The sequence below is a fragment of the Gopherus evgoodei genome, chromosome 5 (assembly GCF_007399415.2).
Source record: "Gopherus evgoodei ecotype Sinaloan lineage chromosome 5, rGopEvg1_v1.p, whole genome shotgun sequence".
Classification (NCBI taxonomy): Eukaryota; Metazoa; Chordata; order Testudines; family Testudinidae; genus Gopherus; species Gopherus evgoodei.
This window is the reverse complement of record NC_044326.1, coordinates 8,639,754-8,658,610: the sequence shown is the minus strand read 5'-3', so window position 1 is coordinate 8,658,610 and position 18,857 is coordinate 8,639,754. Positions and strand designations below refer to the sequence as shown.

At 51.8% G+C, this 18,857-nt stretch overlaps 1 protein-coding gene across 1 annotated transcript in view; it reads right to left on the bottom strand.

Annotated features, from left to right (window-relative positions):
* Window positions 1–7,543, bottom strand: part of SMOX (spermine oxidase) — an 85,944-nt gene extending 78,401 nt beyond the window's left edge. Inside the window, exon 1 of the mRNA XM_030563978.1 lies at window positions 7,430–7,543. The gene's annotated coding sequence lies outside the window, so the exon portion shown is untranslated. The remainder of the gene's footprint in view (window positions 1–7,429) is intronic.
* Window positions 7,544–18,857: the final 11,314 nt, after the last annotated feature.

The following is an 18,857-nucleotide window of genomic DNA, read 5'->3' as shown; positions in this document are numbered from 1 at the left end:
CTTTGGGTGGTGCTACTATGCCGTCAGAACTCCTCTTGTTGACATATGCTGTCTACACTAGCAGATTATGCTGGCATAGTGAGGCTGCCGTAGGCACATCTACATTACAGATCCTAAATTCTTGGGGATGGGGGAGAAGTAAGTTCTCCTTATGTACAGGAGAGCTGGATTAGTGGGAGTGCAAGACTCTACCGCATTCAGCTCTCTCTGCTGAGACAACATAGGTTATTCTCTTGACACCTCACCTACAAGGAAGCTGCAAATGACTATTTCTGCATTAGTGAACTGCATGTTTATTTCACTTCAGTGTTGAACTAAACCTAAAAATAAAACCTATTCTTTTCTTCATGGCATGAAAACATGTAATTCTAAACAGGCCAATAATATCCTTTGGTGAATTAAATTTAGCTAATTATGGAGAAACATCTTAAACAAATCTGTCATTACACAGCAAAATAATGAACCACAAAGAACAGCACGCACAATTATCAGTTCTTTGGAAGAGATCTACCACTGTCCGTCAGTTCTGCAGTTATATCAACTGTGAGACTATGATGATTTTTCTGTTTCGGGTGGTTCCTCTCCTTTCACACACCTTTACCTTGTTAATTTTGAAAAGGAAAGCAGATTTAAACGAAATTGGTACAGGATGTTAACAAAGTGGATATGGCACGTCCAGCAGCAGCTCCTGAGGGGGAGAGGCAGGGGGTCTTGCCTGCAGGCACCGCCCCTGCAGCTCCCATTGGCTGGGAATGGGGAACCGCAGCCAGTGGGAGCTGCGGGGATGGTGCCTGTGGATGAGGGAGGCATCTGCCCTTCCCCAACCCAGGAGCCCCTGCCAGACATGCCAGCTGCTTCCGGGAGAAGCACAGGGCCAGGGCAGGCAGGGAGCCTCTCCTTAACCCAGCTGCACCGTCACCCAGGAGCCGCCTGAGGTAAGCAGCACCCAGCCGGAGCCCACAGACTGAATCCCTCCAGCACCCCAGCTCCCTGCCCCAGCCCTGAACCCCCTCTGGCACCCAAACACCCTCCCAGATCCTGTATTCCAGCACCCTGCCTCAGCCCTGATCACCTCCAGCACCCCACATTCCCACTTGCACCCCAAGCCCCTCCCAGAGCCTGCACCCCAAGCCCCTCCCAGAGCCTGCACCCCAACCTGCTGCCTGAGCCCTAAGCCCCCTCTCAGACCCAGCACCCTATACCACCTCCCATATCCCAACTCCCTCTCTCAGCCCTGAATCCGCTCCTGCACCCCAAAACCTGGCCCTAGGCTCAGCCCAGAGCCCCTCCTACATGCCAAACCCCTCCGTCCCAGACCAGAGCCTGCACTCCATCCCGCACCCCAACCCCTTGTCCCAGCTTGATGGAAGTGAATGAGGGTGGGGGAGAGCGAGCAACGGAGGGGGAGGGATGGAGTGAGCCTCGGAGAAGGGGCAGGGTAGGGACAGGGCTAGTGTATTTGGGTTTGTGTGATTACTGTTATTTCTACATTTTCTTTGAGTTAGATCCTGGGTTGCACTTAAATTCAAAAAGTGATCTTGGGCTTAAAAAGGTTGGAGACCATTGGTGTAGCTCTTTTGAAGTCAATGCAGTTATACTGACTTACAGTATCTGAGGATTTGGCCCATAAACTCTAATCCCAGTTCTACTACCGGTTTTCTATGTAGCCTTCACCTCCCTGCCTTAGTTTCCCTAGCTGCAAAATGGAGATAATATTTATCTCAGAGGGGTGATGTGGAAACTATCTTTGAAGAGGGCATGTTCTATAACCAAGGCCCTGCGTATCCCTCAGTTCTGTGGCTACAAATCTCTCTTCCTGTGAAGCAGTGCTTCAGAATCTAAGCATAAGTTTCTAGTCTTCAGGGTTTTGAAGGTAACCTTGAAAACATAAATACAGAATAAACCGTGTTATCTTCCTGAGATATGCAGAAAACCTTAAACAGTGGCTCTAGAGAGCCGTATACCATCCCATTCAGCTTAGTGATGAAACCAGAAGATATCAATTTAAAGTCAACATGAAGTATTTTGCTTCTGATCATTTTATCAGAGGTATCCATTTAATGTTCTTAGCTCACAATTCAAACTGCATCCAATGCCTCCCCAAGTGCCAAAACCCCCAAACGTCTTCCACCCAGCTGCCAAACCACTCCCTGCAGCATCTCCCTTGACAACTTCTGTGATGCAGTTATAGCTTGTCAAGAAAAAAATCTGCAGCACATCAAGAACTGAAAGTGTAGCGGAAATGCAAAATAAATATACCCAGACAACAGAGGCCATTGATACTAAATTCCTTAAAGACCCTCCTTTTTATTTAAATTGTTTTTAGTTAAAACCAAATGTCACCAGTTTATTCAAAAAGTGATTGGCACCGATTCCAGTTGAAGACAATGGGGTTGAACTTGTGTCAATGAGGAGCTAACTTAAGCTGCGGAACTTTTATTATAGGTGTGATGTGCAAACAGAGCTCAGGCTGAGTTTGCAAAGCTAGCAGGGTTTTTTTGCGGGGGGGGCAGAGGGGAGGGAGGAGGGAAGAAAACCACACATCCCAAAATATTTGTACATGTATACCGAGCGCTGCTGAAAAAGAAGTTACCGAGATACAAAGAACCCCACAATAATATTTTTACAAGGGCATTTTTCAGAGTAGAATCTCACTTTAAATGAAGCTGCTGTAATACAGAAGCCAAAGATCTTGCTACACTATTTACGTCTAGTTTACTGTGCAGCACGTGGGACTTTGGCTCTAGCAGTGGGTGCCATCAAAATCCTCTGTTGTAAATAGTTCACATTACCACCCACACTATTCCTGGAATTTGTTACAGGAAATACCATAGGAATAATGTTAGCTACTTGGTGACTACTGTGAGAGTACAACTATTACTATCCATAGCCAAATACACCCCCTGCTCCGAGGTATGGGATACCTGGACTCTGTGAAACCCAATACACCGCTGCCTCGATATAACGCCACCCGATATAACACGAATTTGGATATAACGCTGTAAAGCAGTGCTCGCGGGGGGGGCAGGGCTGCGCACTTGGGCGGATCAAAGCAAGTTCAATATAACACGGTTTCACCTATAATCCGATAAGATTTTTTGACTCCTAAGGATGGTGTTATATCGAGGCAGAGGTATATTTCAATATATTTTCATTCCTTTTGGGGAGAGAAAGCACGATAAGGAGTGGTGGCTATGGCCATGGGTGAGGATATTTCTACATTTATTAGTTTTCTGATTGGTTAATGGCGGTCATAGAGGCAGCTAGATCTGTGAAAGTGGTAGAATCTTTAGTATTTTGTCAAAGGAACCCAATGCATGGAAGATGCATTTTTATTTATATTTCATTTGATATACAATACATACTCATATAAATTAAGACCCTGCAGGGTTGACTCACTGCTTCAACCTTCAGAGGTCAAAGCTTTTGTCCTTCCCACTCTGATCTGAAATAAAAATAAAAATCTCAGCTTTCGTTTTAAAAAAATTCTCCAGTCATTTTCCCTGGAAAGACAGTTTTCTGCAGCGGGGTGGACAAACCACCATTAGTATAAAATGAGCCGGTTCTGTATGCCAAAGGGTACGTCTACACTTCGGCGGAAGGTGTATCTTACAGCTCAAGTAGACGTACATGCACTAGTTTTGATCAAGTTAAAAATGTGCTAAAAATGGAAATGGTTGCTACAGTGCAGGCAGTAACATGGGCTAACTGCCTGAATACAACCCCTCACCCCGAGACCCTAGGTCAGGAGTGGTCAACCTGAGCCTGAGAAGGATCCACAATTTACCACTGTACATTGCCGAAGAGCCACAGTTATACGTCAGCAGCCCCTCATCAGCTTCCCCTTCTCCCCCCGGCTCAGAGCGCCCCCTGCCCACTGGCATCCCCACCAATCAGCACCTCCCCTCCCTCTCCGCACCTCCCGATCAGCTGTTTTGTGGTGTGCAAGAGGCTCTGAGGGGGAAGAGCGAGGGCATGGCAGGCTCAGAGGAGAGGGGCAGGAAGGGGTGGAGTGGGGGCAGGGCCTGTGGTAGAGCCAGGGCTTGAGCAGTGAGCACCCCTGGCACACTGGAAAGTTGGCGCCTGTAGCTCCAGCCCCAGAGTCGATGCCTATACAGGGAGCCGCATAATAACTTCTGAAGAGACGCATGTGGCTCTGGTGCCACCGGTTGGCCACCCCTGCCGCAGGTACTTTCTCAGGCACATACCCTACCCTGCTGCCTGCACCACTGCTGCTACACTTCTATTTTTAGCACACTAGCTCTGTCAAAGCTGAAGTATATACATATTCCCATGCTGAAAGTTATGCCACTAGCTCAAGAGTACACATACCCAAGGAGTCACCCTACTAACCCTCTCCAACCTTCTTAGGCCATCCTGGTACATTTTAGGAGTGGGGACTCACAAAAACGTGTCTCAAAGGCCAAACCCAAAACGTTAAGGCTGGTTCTGGCTGAGGTGGATAAGTTAGCTCCATGCATGTAATTTAAAGCAGAGGGTCCTGTAAATGAACCTATAAACAGAAGATGCTCTGTCTGCTCAAAGTGGACATTAGAGATCCCGTGGCATTTTTCAGACTAGTTCATCCACAGTTTCCACACCCCAGACAACATTATGTGCAAGCTGGTTGCTGTCCTCCACCCCAGAAGTGGTTGCATTTCAGTGGTAATGTAATTAACTTGTTGAAGTACTTTGCCAACCTTGTGCACTACAGATATTTAAAAAAAAAAAAGGCAGCAGCAGCAGCTAAGATACAAGTTTAACAATGGGCAGGCCTGTCCAGGACTGGCAATATCAGACTGTTTTCAATAAAGAGGCATGGTCCAGAGGGGTAATGACTGAAAGATGGCTCTAATCTCCATTTATGAACCTGACTTTTCCATGTCTTAATATCCCCAAGTATAAAATGGTGACAACTGTTCACCAACTCCTTAGGGTTTTGTAAGGAATGAATGAATGTTTGGTTAACACTAAAAGTAGGAAAGGGGCTATATAAATGCTGAGTATTATCAGTATGTCAATAAACTGAGTTTGTTGGCGTCTCAAAACACACACTGTTCTTACACAATACACTGCGATGACTCTAGGCTGACACCATGTCCTTAACTCAACCAGCCTGGTTACTCTCAGAACAGCATACTATATTGTGCATATTAAGTAAAGCTTGCATCACCAGGGTGAGGTAAGGACAGCGTTTTGGCCTCAACCTTGTCTTTACGTCAGATCAGAAAGTGGGTGAGTGTAATTTTATACATATATATGCAAAATGAATTTTAATATGTGTGTGGAATTGTATCATATACAGGAGGACAATTATTGATAAGTGTCAACTTTATCTTGCTTGGATTACAAAGTGGATTTGGAGACGGGGTGTTATTTTTTTTTAATCTATAGATAGATCAAATATACACACTTTTTATTAGGATGTTTCTGCTGATACTACTTGAGCTTTATTCTCATGATGTTACCATAATCCTGAGATTATTGCTATAAATACAAAGCTTTCGTAGCCAGTAATTTATATATGGTGTTTTATGATGACTCTGGCATTATAATGCTACCAAGGTATTATAATACTACAGCTTTGGAGCTAAATTCTGATCTCAATTACACCAATGTCAAACTGGAGTAATTCCACCGACGTCAATTAAATTACTTGAGTACATGAGATCAGAAACTAGTGCCAAAACCACAGCATTATTAAGCCCATGTACAAACAAGAAACACCTAATGCACACTTGAAGCATTTGCAGATCCTAATTTACATCAATAATCTTGACATTTCGATGACATTTATTATTGGAGATTTATTGTCATGCTATTACCAGAAAAAAACTCCTTAATATAAATATACTAACATACATATATAACCAACCCCACACAACTATTTTATGATCTGACATAAAGATAAGGTTGAAGCCATTAATAATTGTCTCACTCCCACCTTGCACAATTCTACTTGCCTGGAGCAATTTTTTTCAAAAACACATGAGTCAAAACATAATTAGCTGTTTCCTTAATATTATCAAGCACAGAAGAGTTGGGAAATTTTGGAGGGTGCCTGGTAAATTTCCAAGACAATTTTGTAAGTCTGGCCTTGAGCTACATTGGATATTACACAGATTTCTCACTACTCTATATAGTGAAACATGAACCCACCAAAAATACACACCCCCCATTGTTATTATGGTTATTATATACTCTGTGCTTTGGAGTGTGCATGCACAAACAAACAAGAGTTCACTGTGCATTATCTAAGTGGGGCACATCTCAAACTGCAGTGAAACAGTGGTAGTCAGTGTCGAAACCATGTGCAGTAACGTGACTGGGGAAAAGGAACCGGCTTTGTTTCAGGATTCACTGCTTTTCCATCCATCAATTTGCAACATCAACAAAAGAAGCTCATAAAGAGGTCAAGAAAGGAGCCTCAGTGAGCACTAACTGCACAGCTTTTGCATGGCAGGAGTCTGACTGACACAAGAAGACTCTGAAACAAACACACCAAAGCAGGGTTCTGAAAAGTGGGGAGGAGGAATAACATCTATCAGTCGGGTGACCAGATGTCCTGATTTTATAGGGACAGTCCCAATATTCAGGGCTTTGTCTTACATAGACTCCTATTACCCCCCACCGCCATCCACTTTTTCACACTTGCTATCTGATCACCTTATCGTCACGGGCTGTTTCATATGTAGGTCCCAAGGGTGAAAGCAATGCCTCCCCCCAACTCCTGGGGCAGCTGAAGCTATGACAGAACATCAGTGCCCAATGAGGACAGGATATGCGCTCCCCCAGGGAAAGGGGGAGGGGATTATCTAGGGAAGAATGGGGGGTTACAGGATGGATCACTCCAATTCCCCCTCCCAAGCAGAACTGGGGGAAGGAGTCTGTAGTACTCTGGGGAGACTGCGGGCTGGGGGGTTACAGCACAGATCACTACAGTTTTCCCCCTCCCAAGAAGAAGGGGGGGTTCCAGGGGGAAGGGGTCTCTGGTCCTTTAGGGGAGACTGGGGGTTACAGGACAGAGCACCTCAATTCTCCCCTCCCAAGCAGAACTGGGGTTGTACTGGAGGGAAGGGGGTTGTGGTCCTTTAGGGGAGACTGGGGGGTTACGGGACAGAGCCCCCCAATTCCCCCCTCCCAAGCAGAACTGGGGTTGTACTGGAGGGAAGGGGGTTGTGGTCCTTTACGGGAGACTGGGGGGTTACAGGACAGAGCCCCCCAGTTCCCCCGTCCCAAGCAGAACTGGGGTTGTACTGGAGGGAAGGGGGTTGTGGTCCTTTAGGGGAGACTGGGGGGTTACGGGACAGAGCCCCCCAACTCCCCCCTCCCAAGCAGAACCGGGGGTCCGAGGCTGCGCCCCGCTCCCAAGCCGCCCCCGAGAAGCGCGGGGGCCGGCGGGGGTTCCCCGTGCGGGGCCGGGCGGTACCTGGCTGTGCGGGGGCCGGCGGCGAAGGGCTCCTGCAGCCTGTCCAGCTCGGCGCTCGGCTCGCCCGGCTGCTGCACTGCGAGGCGACAACCAGCGGCGGCCTGTTCCGCAGCCTCCTCCCCGCTCCGCTCGGCTCGGCTCGGCCCGCCCCGGCTCCGCCTCGGGCCCTCCGCCCGCCCGCCCCCCGCTGCCGACCGGCCGGCGGGGCAGCCCGGCCCGGGCCCTGCCTCCGGGGCCGCGGCGCCGCGGGGGGGAGCGGGAGGCCGGAACCCGGAGCCGACACGCCCCGCAGAGAGCGGGAGACATCGCCCGGAGCACGGACCTGGCACCCCGGCCACGCCGCCCGCCCGCTCCCAGCCCCGGTCCTTCCGCCACCATCTCCCCGGTACCCACCCTGCCCCCGCCGCGGCCCCTACCGATCCCCCCGGTCCTTCCGCCACCATCTCCCCGGTACCCACTCTGCCCCCCCCCGCAGCCCCTACCCTTCCCCCCGGTACCCACCCTGCCCCCCCCGCGGCCCCTACCGATCCCCCCGGTCCTTCCGCCACCATCTCCCCGGTACCCACTCTGCCCCCCCCCCGCGGCCCCTACCGATCCCCCCGGTCCTTCCGCCACCATCTCCCCGGTACCCACTCTGCCTCCCCCCCGCAGCCCCTACCCTTCCCCCCGGTACCCACTCTGCCTCCCCCCCGCAGCCCCTACCCTTCCCCCCGGTACCCACTCTGCCTCCCCCCCGCAGCCCCTACCCTTCCCCCCGGTACCCACTCTGCCTCCCCCCCGCAGCCCCTACCCTTCCCCCCGGTACCCACTCTGCCCCCCCCCCACGGCCCCTACCGATCCCCCCGGTACCCACCCTGCCCCCGCCGCGGCCCCTACCGATCCCCCCGGTCCTTCCGCCACCATCTCCCCGGTACCCACCCTGCCCCCCCCCCGCGGCCCCTACCCTTCCCCCCGGTACCCACCCTGCCCCCCCGCGGCCCCTACCCTTCCCCCCCGGTACCCACTCTGCCTCCCCCCCGCAGCCCCTACCCTTCCCCCCGGTACCCACTCTGCCCCCCCCCGCGGCCCATACCCATCCCCCCGGTACCCACCCTGCCCCCCCCGCGGCCCCTACCGATCCCCCCGGTACCCACCCTGCCCCCCCCTCGGCCCCTACCGATCCCCCCCGTCCTTCTGCCACCATCCCCCCGGTACCCACCCTGCCCCCATCCATCCCCCCCGGTCCTTCTGCCACTATCCTCCCGGTACCCACCCTGCCCCCCCACAACCCCTATCCATCCCCCCTGGTCCTTCCGCCACCATCCCCCCAGTACCCACCCTGCCCCCCCCGCAATCCTTATCCATCCCCCCCGGTCCTTCCGCCACCATCCCCCCGGTACCAACCCTGCCCCCCCCCGCGGCCCCTACCCATCCCCCTGGTACCCACCCTGCCCCCATCCATCCCCCCCGGTCCTTCTGCCACTATCCCCCCGGTACCCACCCTGCCCCCCCGCAACCCCTATCCATCCCCCCCGGTCCTTCCGCCAGCATCCCCCCGGTACCCACCCTGCCCCCTCCCGCAATCCCTATCCACCCCCCCCCGGTCCTTCCACCACCATCTCCCCAGTACCCACCCTGCACCCCCCCGCGACCCCTACCGATCCCCCCCAGTACCCACCTTGCCCCCCCCTGCAGCCCCTACCCATCCCCCCCGGTCCTTCCGCCACCATCCCCCCAGTACCCACCCTGTCCCCCCCAGTCCTTCCGCCACCATCCCCCCGGTATCCACCCTGCCCCCCCCCCCCCCCCGCAGCCCCTACCCTTCCCCCTCGGTACCCACCTTGCCCCCTCCGCAGCCCCTACCCATCACCTCCGGTCCTTCAGCCACCATCCCCCAGGTACCCACCCTGCCCCCCCCGCAGCCCCTACCCATCCCCCCGGTACCTACCCCCTCACACCACGCCCCCCCTGGTCCTTCCGCCACCATCCCCCCGGTACCCACCCTGCCCCCCCGTCCTTCTGCCACCATCCCCCCGGTATCCACCCTGCCCCCCCACAGCCCCTACCCATCCCCCCGGTCCTTCCACCACCATTCCCTGGTACCCACCCTGCCCCCCCCCACAGCTCCTACCCCACTGCTACCATGGCCACCTCTCCCCCAGTACCTATCCTGCCCCCACCCACAGCCCCTACCCCACTGCTACCCCATCCAGCGCCCCCCCCGGTCCTTCCACCACCATCGGCCCGGTACCTACCCCCCATACCCTTCCCCCCCGCAGCCCCTACCCCACTGCTACCCTGGCCAGCCCCTACCCCGCTGCTACCCCAGCCAGCCCCCCCTATACCCTGCAGCCCCTACTCCACTGCTACCCATGCCAACCCCCCCTCAATACCTACAGCCCCTACACCACTGGAACCCCGGCCAGCCCACCCCCAACACCCAGCAGCCCCTACACCACTGGCAGCCCGGCCAGCCCTCCCCAATACCCTGCAGCCCCTACACCACTGACAGCCCGGCCAGCCCTCCCCAATACCCTGCAGCCCCTACACCACTGACAGCCCGGCCAGCCCTCCCCAATACCCTGCAGCCCCTACACCACTGACAGCCCGGCCAGCCCTCCCCAATACCCTGCAGCCCCTACACCACTGACTGCCCGGCCAGCCCTCCCCAATACCCTGCAGCCCCTACACCACTGACTGCCCGGCCAGCCCTCCCCAATACCCTGCAGCCCCTACACCACTGACAGCCCGGCCAGCCCTCCCCAATACCCTGCAGCCCCTACACCACTGGAACCCCGGCCAGCCCCCCCCAACACCCTGCAGCCCCTACACCACTGGCACCCCAGTACCCTGCCCCCACAGCCCCTACACCACTGGCATCCCGGCCCAGCCCCCCCATACATTGGTACGCCAATCTCTCAGCCCAGCCCTCCAGGCCCTACACCACCATCTCCCCGTACCCTGCCCCCTCAGTATCCCGCGGCCCTCACACCACTGGTACCCTGGCCAGCCCCACCCATACCTCAGTCCCCCAACCTCCTAGCCCTCTGGCCCCATGCCACCATCCCCCCTGTACCCTAGAACACCATCCCCCCAGTACCTTGCCCCCCCAATGCCCCGCTCCCCACAGCCTCTCCACCCCTGGTACTGCAGCCAGTCCCCCCGCAATACACCGTGGCCCTTACACCACTGATGCCCTGGCCAGCCTCCCCCCCCCATACCTCAGTCCCCCAATCTCCCAGCCCCTATGCCACCATCCCCCTGGTACCCTGCCCCCACACAGCCCCTGCACCACTGGTACCCTGGCACAGACCCCCCCCATATCTCAGTCCCCCCATACCGAGCCCAGCCCCTACACCACCATCTCCCCACAGCCCCCACATCAGCATCCCATGGTACTCTGGCCCTCCACAGCCCCTACAAAACCAGTACCCAGGCCCAGCCCTCCCATACCTCAGTTTCCCAATACCTGGGTCCAGCCCCGTAGCCTCAGTGTTCTCAGCCAGAGGTCTGGGGCCCCCTGGGTGGCTGCAAGCAGGTTTCAGGAGGTCTGCCAAGCAGAACCAGTGTTGAACTTGCTGGGGCCCAGGCTAGAAAGCCAGACCCCCACCACATAAGTCTGAATCCCAGGGCTGTGAGCCTGCCAGCTGGGGCTGAAGCTGAAGCCTGAACAACATAGCTTGGTGGGCGGCCCTGTGGCAGGGGACCCCAGACAGTTGCCCCGTTTCCTGCCCCCTGACGCTGGCCCTGGCTTTTATATGTGGAAAACCAGTTATTGTGGCACAGGTGGGCCGTGGAATTTATATAGTATGTTGTGGGGGCCTCAGAAAGAAAAACGTTGAGAACCTCTGCTCTACACCACCATCCTCCTGGTACCCTGCCCCCTAGACCCTGTTCCCGGCCCCTGCGGCCCAGCACCCTCCCCCCTGTACCTCAGTCCCCCGATACCCTGGTACAACCACCTGACCCCTACACCACCAGCCCCCCAGTGCCTGGTCCCCCCCCATACCCTGTCCCTGCCTCCCCATGACCCCTACACCAGCGGTACCATAGCCCAGCTTCTGCTAGGCCCTGGAGTTTTTATAGCATGGGGGGGGGGGCTTCAGCAAGAAAAAGGTTGAGAATCCCTTGTTTAGGGGCTGTGCGGGCATATGGTGACTCAGAGCTCTGGGGCGGAAGGGGGGATCCCTTAGGCATAGGCATAGTTTTACTTCGGGGAGGCGAGCAAGGGCTGGCAGGGCTCGAGCCCGTTCTGCACAGCGGGATCCAGGGAGGGAGCGCCACCTCCACCCCCTGACTCACTCAGGAGGTTACTGAGCACGTCTGGGCTGTGGGGGGACGCAACCAAAAAGTGTAACTCAAAGCAAGGACTCAATTCAAAAGTTTGAAAACCACTCAGGGTGCAGGCAGAGGGTATCTAGGGGCTGTGTATGGGTGGGGGGGCTCCTGGCTTCAGCCCACCACTGCTCCCAGCTTGGGGTGGGGGGAGGTTTGCCAGCTTCAGCCCTGGGCCACTCCCAGCCTCGGAGGCAGAGTCACCAGCTTCAGCCCCGCACCGCTCCTGGCTTCGGGGTGGGGCTGAAGCTTTGGGAGGGCGCCGTTGCCAGCTTCGGGGGGGGGATGGCACATTCAGCCCCACGCTGTTCCTGTCTGGGGCAGGAGGCACCAGCTTCAGCCCCGCACCGCTTCAGGGGGAGGTGCTGGCTTTGGAAGGGCGCTGTTCTCAGCTTCGGGGGGGATGGTGCCTTCAGCCCCATGCTGTTCCTATGTGGGGCGGGGGGCGCCAGATTCAGCCCCACACTGCTCCCAGCTTGGGACAGGGAGGGTGTTGGCTTCAGCCCCGCACTGCTCCCAGCTTCAGCGCCGGTGCTGGGGTTCAGCCGCAGGGCCCCGCAGCCCCCCTGAAAGGACTCACGGACCCCTGGATGAGAACCCCTGCCCTATGCTACCATCCCCATCCTCCAAGTCCCCTATACCACCATTCCCCAAATACACCCTCCGAGTCCAGCCCTCTGTAGTCCCTATATCACCATCTAACCAGTACCCAAAGGATCCTGAACCAACATCCCCCAAACACCTCATCCTACCCTCACTCCCATGGACCAACCTAATTACTTTCCGTAACAGTACTAGCCTAGTGATGTGGGGAAGCAGTAGTTGTAAAACACCATACTAAAATCAAGATATACCACACTATCCCACATGACATTCTTATAAGCAAGCTAGGGAAATCTGGTCTTGATTAAAATTACTATTCAGGTAGGTGTATAACTTTTGAAAGACCATACTCAGAGTAGTTATCAATGGGTCACTGTCAAACTGGGAGGGCATATCTAGTGTTGTCATGCAGAGGTCAGTCCTGGGTCTGGTACTAGTCAATATTTTCATTAATGACTTGGATAACACTGTGGAGAGTATGCTTATAAAATTTATGGATGACACCAAGCTGGGAGAGGTTGCAAGCAGTTTGGAGGACAAGATTAGAATTCAAAATGAGCTTGACAAATTAGAGAATTGCTCTGAAATCAGCAACATGAAATTCAATAAAAAGTGGAAATTACTATATGTGGGAAGGAAAAATCAAATACACAAATACAAAATAGGGAACGAGTATCAGAGGGGTAGCCGTGTTCGTCTGGATCTGTAAAAGCAACAAAGAGTTCTGTGGCACCTTACAGGGTACGTCTACACTACAGGATTACTCAGATTTTACATAAACCGGTTTTGTAAAACATTGTATAAAGTCAAGTGCACAAGGTCACACAAAGCACAATAATTTGGCGGTGTGCGCCCTTGTACCGAGGCTAGTGTCAATTTCTGGAGTGTTGCACTCTGGGTAGCTATCCCATAGCTATCCCATAGTTCCCGCAGTCTCCCCCGCCCATTGGAATTCTGGGTTGAGATCCCAATGCCTGATGGTGCAAAAACAGTGTCGTGGGTGATTCTGGGTAAATGTCGTCACTCATTCCTTCCTCCGGGAAAGCAACGGCAGACAATCATTTCGCGCCCTTTTTCCCTGGCTTGCCCTGGCAGACGCCATAGCATGGCAACCATGGAGCCCGTTTTGCCTTTTGTCACTGTCACCGTATGTGTATTGGATGCCGCTGACAGAGGCGGTACTGCAGTGCTACACTGCAGCATTCATTTGCCATTGCAAGGTAGCAGAGACGGTTACCAGTCGTTCTGTACTGTCTGCTGTGCCATTGTAAATTGGCAATGAGATGACGGTTATCAGTCGTTCTGTACAGACTGCTGCTGTCATGGGTGCTCCTGGCTGGCCTTCACTGAGGTCAGCTGGGGGTGCCAAAACAAAAATGGGAATGAATCCCCGAGTCAATCTCTCCTTTATGGTTTATCTAAAAATAGAGTCAGTCCTGCCTAGAATATGGGGCAAGTGTACTACAGAACCAGTGTATCAGAGAACCAGACAGCACAGCTGCTCCATGTCAGATCCCGCAGAAATGATGAGCTGCATGCCATTCACGGGGGGTGCCCCTGCAACAACCCCACCCGTTGCTTCCCTCCTCCCACAACCTTCCTGGGCTACTATGGCAGTGTCGCCCCCATTTGTGTGATGAAATAATAAAGAATGCAGGAATAAGAAACTGAGTTTTTAGTGAGATAAAATGAGGGGGAGGCAGCCTCCAGCTGCTATGATAGTCCAGGCAGAATCTTTTCTTTAGACATGAAAGGGAGGGTGCTGATGAAACTCAGTCCCCAGTTGCTACGATGAGGATGGTTACCAGCTGTTCTGTACCATCTACCGGGAATCATTCCTATTTTTACCCAGGTGCCCCCAGCCAACCTCACCTGAGACCAGCCAGGAGCATTCACGGGTTGATGATGAGGATGGCTATCAGTCCTTTTGTACGGTACCGTCTAGCACCGGGGAGGGGAGGGCAGGGGAGAGGATGCTGCTATTCAGTGCCGCAGCACTGCGTCTACCAGCAGCATGCAGTAGACATAGGGTGACATATAAAAAAGTCCCGAAACTATTTTTTTCCCTTTTCTTTCACGAGAGGGGAAAGGGGGATAAATTGACGACATATACCCTGAAACACCCTGGACAATGTGTTTGACCCTACAGGCATTGGGAGCTCAGCCAATAATGCAAATGCTTTTCGGAGACTGCGGGGACTGTGGGATAGCTCGAGTCCTCAGTACTCCCTCCCTCCCTCCATGAGCGTCCATTTGATTCTTTCGCTTTCCGTTACGCTTGTCACACAGCACTGTGCTGTGGACTCTGTATCATAGCCTGGAGATATTTTCAAATGCCTTCTCATTTTGTCTTCTGTAATGGAGCTCTAATAGAACAGATTTGTCTCCCCATACAGCGATCAGATCCAGTATCTCCTGTACGGTCCATGCTGGAGCTTTTTTTGGGTTTGGGACTACATTGCCACCCGTGCTGATCAGAACTCCATGCTGGGCAAACAGGAAATGAAATTCAAAATTTCGCGGGTCTTTTCATGTCTACCTGTCTTCCTGTTTACCTGGCCAGTGCATCTGAGTTCAGATTGCTGTCCAGAGCGGTCACAATGGTGCACTGTAGGATACCGCCCGGAGGTCAATACCGTCGATTTGCGGCCACACTAACCCTAATCCGATATGGTAATACCGATTTCAGCGCTACTCCTCTCGTTGGGGAGGAGTACAGAAACCGGTTTAAAGAGCCCTTTATATCAATATAAAGGGCCTCATTGTGTGGACGGGTGCAGTGTTAAATCGGTTTAACGCTGCTAAATTTGGTTTAAACACGTAGTGTAGACCAAGCCATAGACTAACAGACGTATTGGAGCATGAACTTTGCTCCAATAAGTCTGTCTATAAGGTGCCACAGGACTCTTTGCTGCTAAAATAGGGAACAATAGCTTGGCAGTTAGTACTGCAGAAGAGGATCTGGGGGTTATAATGGATCACAAATAGAATCTGAAGTGCAATACAGCTGCAAAAAAGGCTAATATTCTGGGATACGTTTACAGGAGTGTCATATATAAGAGCTGGGAGGCAGCTGTTCTGCTCTACTCAGTGCTGAGGGGACCTCGGCTGGAATATCGTGTCCAGTTCTGGGTGTCACACTTTAAGAATGATATGGTTAGGACCCAGGTCCTCATATGTAGCACTGTTGTCTTGCCAGCTATCTCCCATTTGCTTGATGTCCTGTGCATATTTTATAAGCATAGTCTCCATTCCATCATCCAAGTCATTGAAAATACTGAACAGTACTGGGCCCAGGATGGACTCTTGCAGGACCCCACTTGATTTGTCCTATTATTTGACAGTGAACCATTGATAAATACTCCTTGAGCATTGTCTTTCAATCACCTTATAGTAATTTTCTCTAGAGCATATTTCCCTAGTTTGCTCATGAAAATGTCATGTGGGACTGTGTCAAGAGCATTAATAAAGTCCAGATATATCAGGTCTTCTACTTCCCTTCTATCCACTCAATTGTTTACCTTGTCAAAGAAGGAAACTAGGTTGATGTGGCATGCTTTGTTCTTGACAAATCCATGGTGGCTATTGCTTATCACCTTATTATCCTCTAGGTTTACAAATTAACAGTTTAATAATACTGATGTTCAACTGCAGGGCCCAATCCACTGGGCCACACCAGGCTTTATAGATTAAGGCTCCAATCATGCAAAGATTTATGCACATGATTATCTTTAACCACTGAAGTTAAGGGACTTACTACCATGCTTAAAGCTTAGCACGTGCTTAAGTCATTGTAGGACCGGGCCATGATTTTTAGTCTAAAGGGACATTGTCAGATTGAAATAATAGCTTTTTAAAAAATAAACTGTGTTATACCTTAGATAATTTAAGAATAATCCAGAACTGTCCAATTTACTTTTTCACCACTTACGCTGTTTTGTTTATTTTGAAAAGACTAATCCATTTTGCTCTCTGCAATCTCCAAAAAAAGGATTTTAATTAAACATTAAAATATAAAAAGGCAATGATCAAGCAGACATAGCAAATGTAGTTATAAATCTCAGATACAGTATTTTATTGTGCCTTCAATCCACAGCATTTCTCTGATTGAGTCCCCACTTTAGTGACATTTGACTAATCAAGCAAAAATGTATACGACTCTCACAATGTCTGGAGCAGCTCATGACCGTGGGTGCCAACCTCAGGACAGACTGTCAAAAATGGCAGACACCCCAAATTGGTGGTATGTTCTATAATTAGATTTCACCAACCCAGTAACAAATGTAAACTCCTGGATCACTATAATAGTCTTACCATGGAGTCACAGGCAGTCCCCTTAGGGTCTCCAGTCTATCCTGCTATCCAGGCAAGCTGGACATGATAACTGGTCTCCCATACCAAAGATCACAAAATAGTCACCTCCTACAAGACAGGCCCAACAAAGAAAATAACAGAACACCACTAGCCATCACTTTCAGCCCTCTCCAGTGCATCATCAGAGATCTACAACCTATCCTGAAATATGATCCCTCACTCTCACAGATCTTGGGAGACAGACCTGTCCTCACTTACAGACAACCCCCCAACCTGAAGCAAATACTCACCAGCAACCACACATCACTGAACAAAAACACTAACCCAGGAACCTGTCCTTGCAACAAAGCCTGATGCCAGCTCTGTCCACATATCTATTCAAGTGACATCATCATAGGACCTAATCACATCAGCCACGCCATCAGGGGCTCATTCACCTGCACATCTACCAATGTGATATATGCCATCATGTGCCAGCAATGCCCCTCTGCCATGTACGTTGGCCAAACCGGACAGTCTTTATGCAAAAGAATTAATGGACACAAATCTGACATCAGGAATCATAACACTCAAAAACCAGGAGGAGAATGCTTTAATCTGTCTGGTCATTCAATGACAAACCTGCGGGTGGCAATTTTGCAACAGAAAAGCTTCAAAAACAGACTCCAACAAGAAACTGCTGAGCTGGAATTGAAATGCAAACTAGATACAATCAATTAAGGCTTGAATAGGGACTGGGAATGGCTGAGCCATTACAAACATTGAATCTATCTCCCCTTGTAAGTATTCTCACGCTTCTTATCAAACTGTCTGTGCTGGGCTATCTTGATTATCACTTCAAAAGTTTTTTTCTCTTACTTAATTGGCCTCTAAGAGTTGGTAAGACAACTCCCACCTTTTCATGCTCTCTGTATGTGTATATATATATCCTCAATATATGTTCCATTCTATGCATCCAAAGAAGTGGGCTGTAGCCCACGAAAGCTTATGCTCAAATAAATTTGTTAGTTTCTAAGGTGCCACAAGTACTCCTTTTTGCGGATACAGACTAACACGGCTACTACTCTGAAAAATATTCAGGTTACTTCCAGTCCCAAGGGACCAGTCAAATACCACAAATTAATTTGTATCTCAGATCAGACACCAACAACAGTGCTTGCCCTGTAATAAACTAATTAACAGCTTATTAACTAGGAAAAAGAAACAAGAGTTGTTTACAGGTTAAAGCAAGCAAGCACACACACACAAATGAGTTACCATCTGCGGTTCCGAAAGATAACAGAGAGGTAGTAATCTGTCAATTCAAAACGTCTTTCAGGATGGACCCAGGGGTAACTCCTAGGGATCTCTGCCTTAGTTTAGTGTGTCTGGCCCTGTGAGAGTTCAAACAGCAAAGAGATGAAACATTTTCATGTCAACTATTTTTATTTCCCTCTTCCAGGGTTCAAAATGATGGGATGAGGCCTTCTGCACATACTTCCCCAGGGCAGGCTCCAGGCACCAGGCCAGCAAGCAGGTGCTTGGGGCGGCCAATGGAGAGGGGCGGCACGTCCAGCTCTTCGGTGGCAATTCAGTGGTGGGTCTCTCACTCCCTGTTGGAGGGAAGGACCAGCTGCCGAATTGCTGCCGAAAACTGAAATGGCGTTGGTAGAGATGATCACGTTCGCGGCCCCTTTTTTTTTTTTTTTTTTTTTTTTTTTTTGGCTGCTTGGGGCAGCAAAAACCCTGGAGCCGGCTCTGTACTTCCCAGTGGGTGGATGAGGCAGTTAACAAAGCTTTTGTCCTATGATGGCCCACTTAATTTTTGATAGTCCTCCTGGATGGGCTGAGGAAGCCCCTTTTCCCATCTGAGCCCTGGTCTACCCTACAGAATTACTTCTGTATAACTATATCATTCAGCAGCATGAATAAGCCACACCCCTGAGCAACGTACTAATACCAGCCTAAGCACTGGTGTAGACAGTGCTATGTATCTGCTGCCTCTCGCAGAGGTGGATTAACTAAGCCAATGGGAGAGCTCTCCTGTTGGCTTAGACAGAGGTTCTCAAACTGTGGTCCACGGGCCGAGCTCCATTCAGGTGTCCATGGACAGTTCCCTCTACGGTGCGCACCTGGGCAGATGCATACAAGAGAATGAAAGGCCACCCACCTAATTACTGGAGCCGTGCAGGCGTGGCTTTACTAATTACGTGCCTGG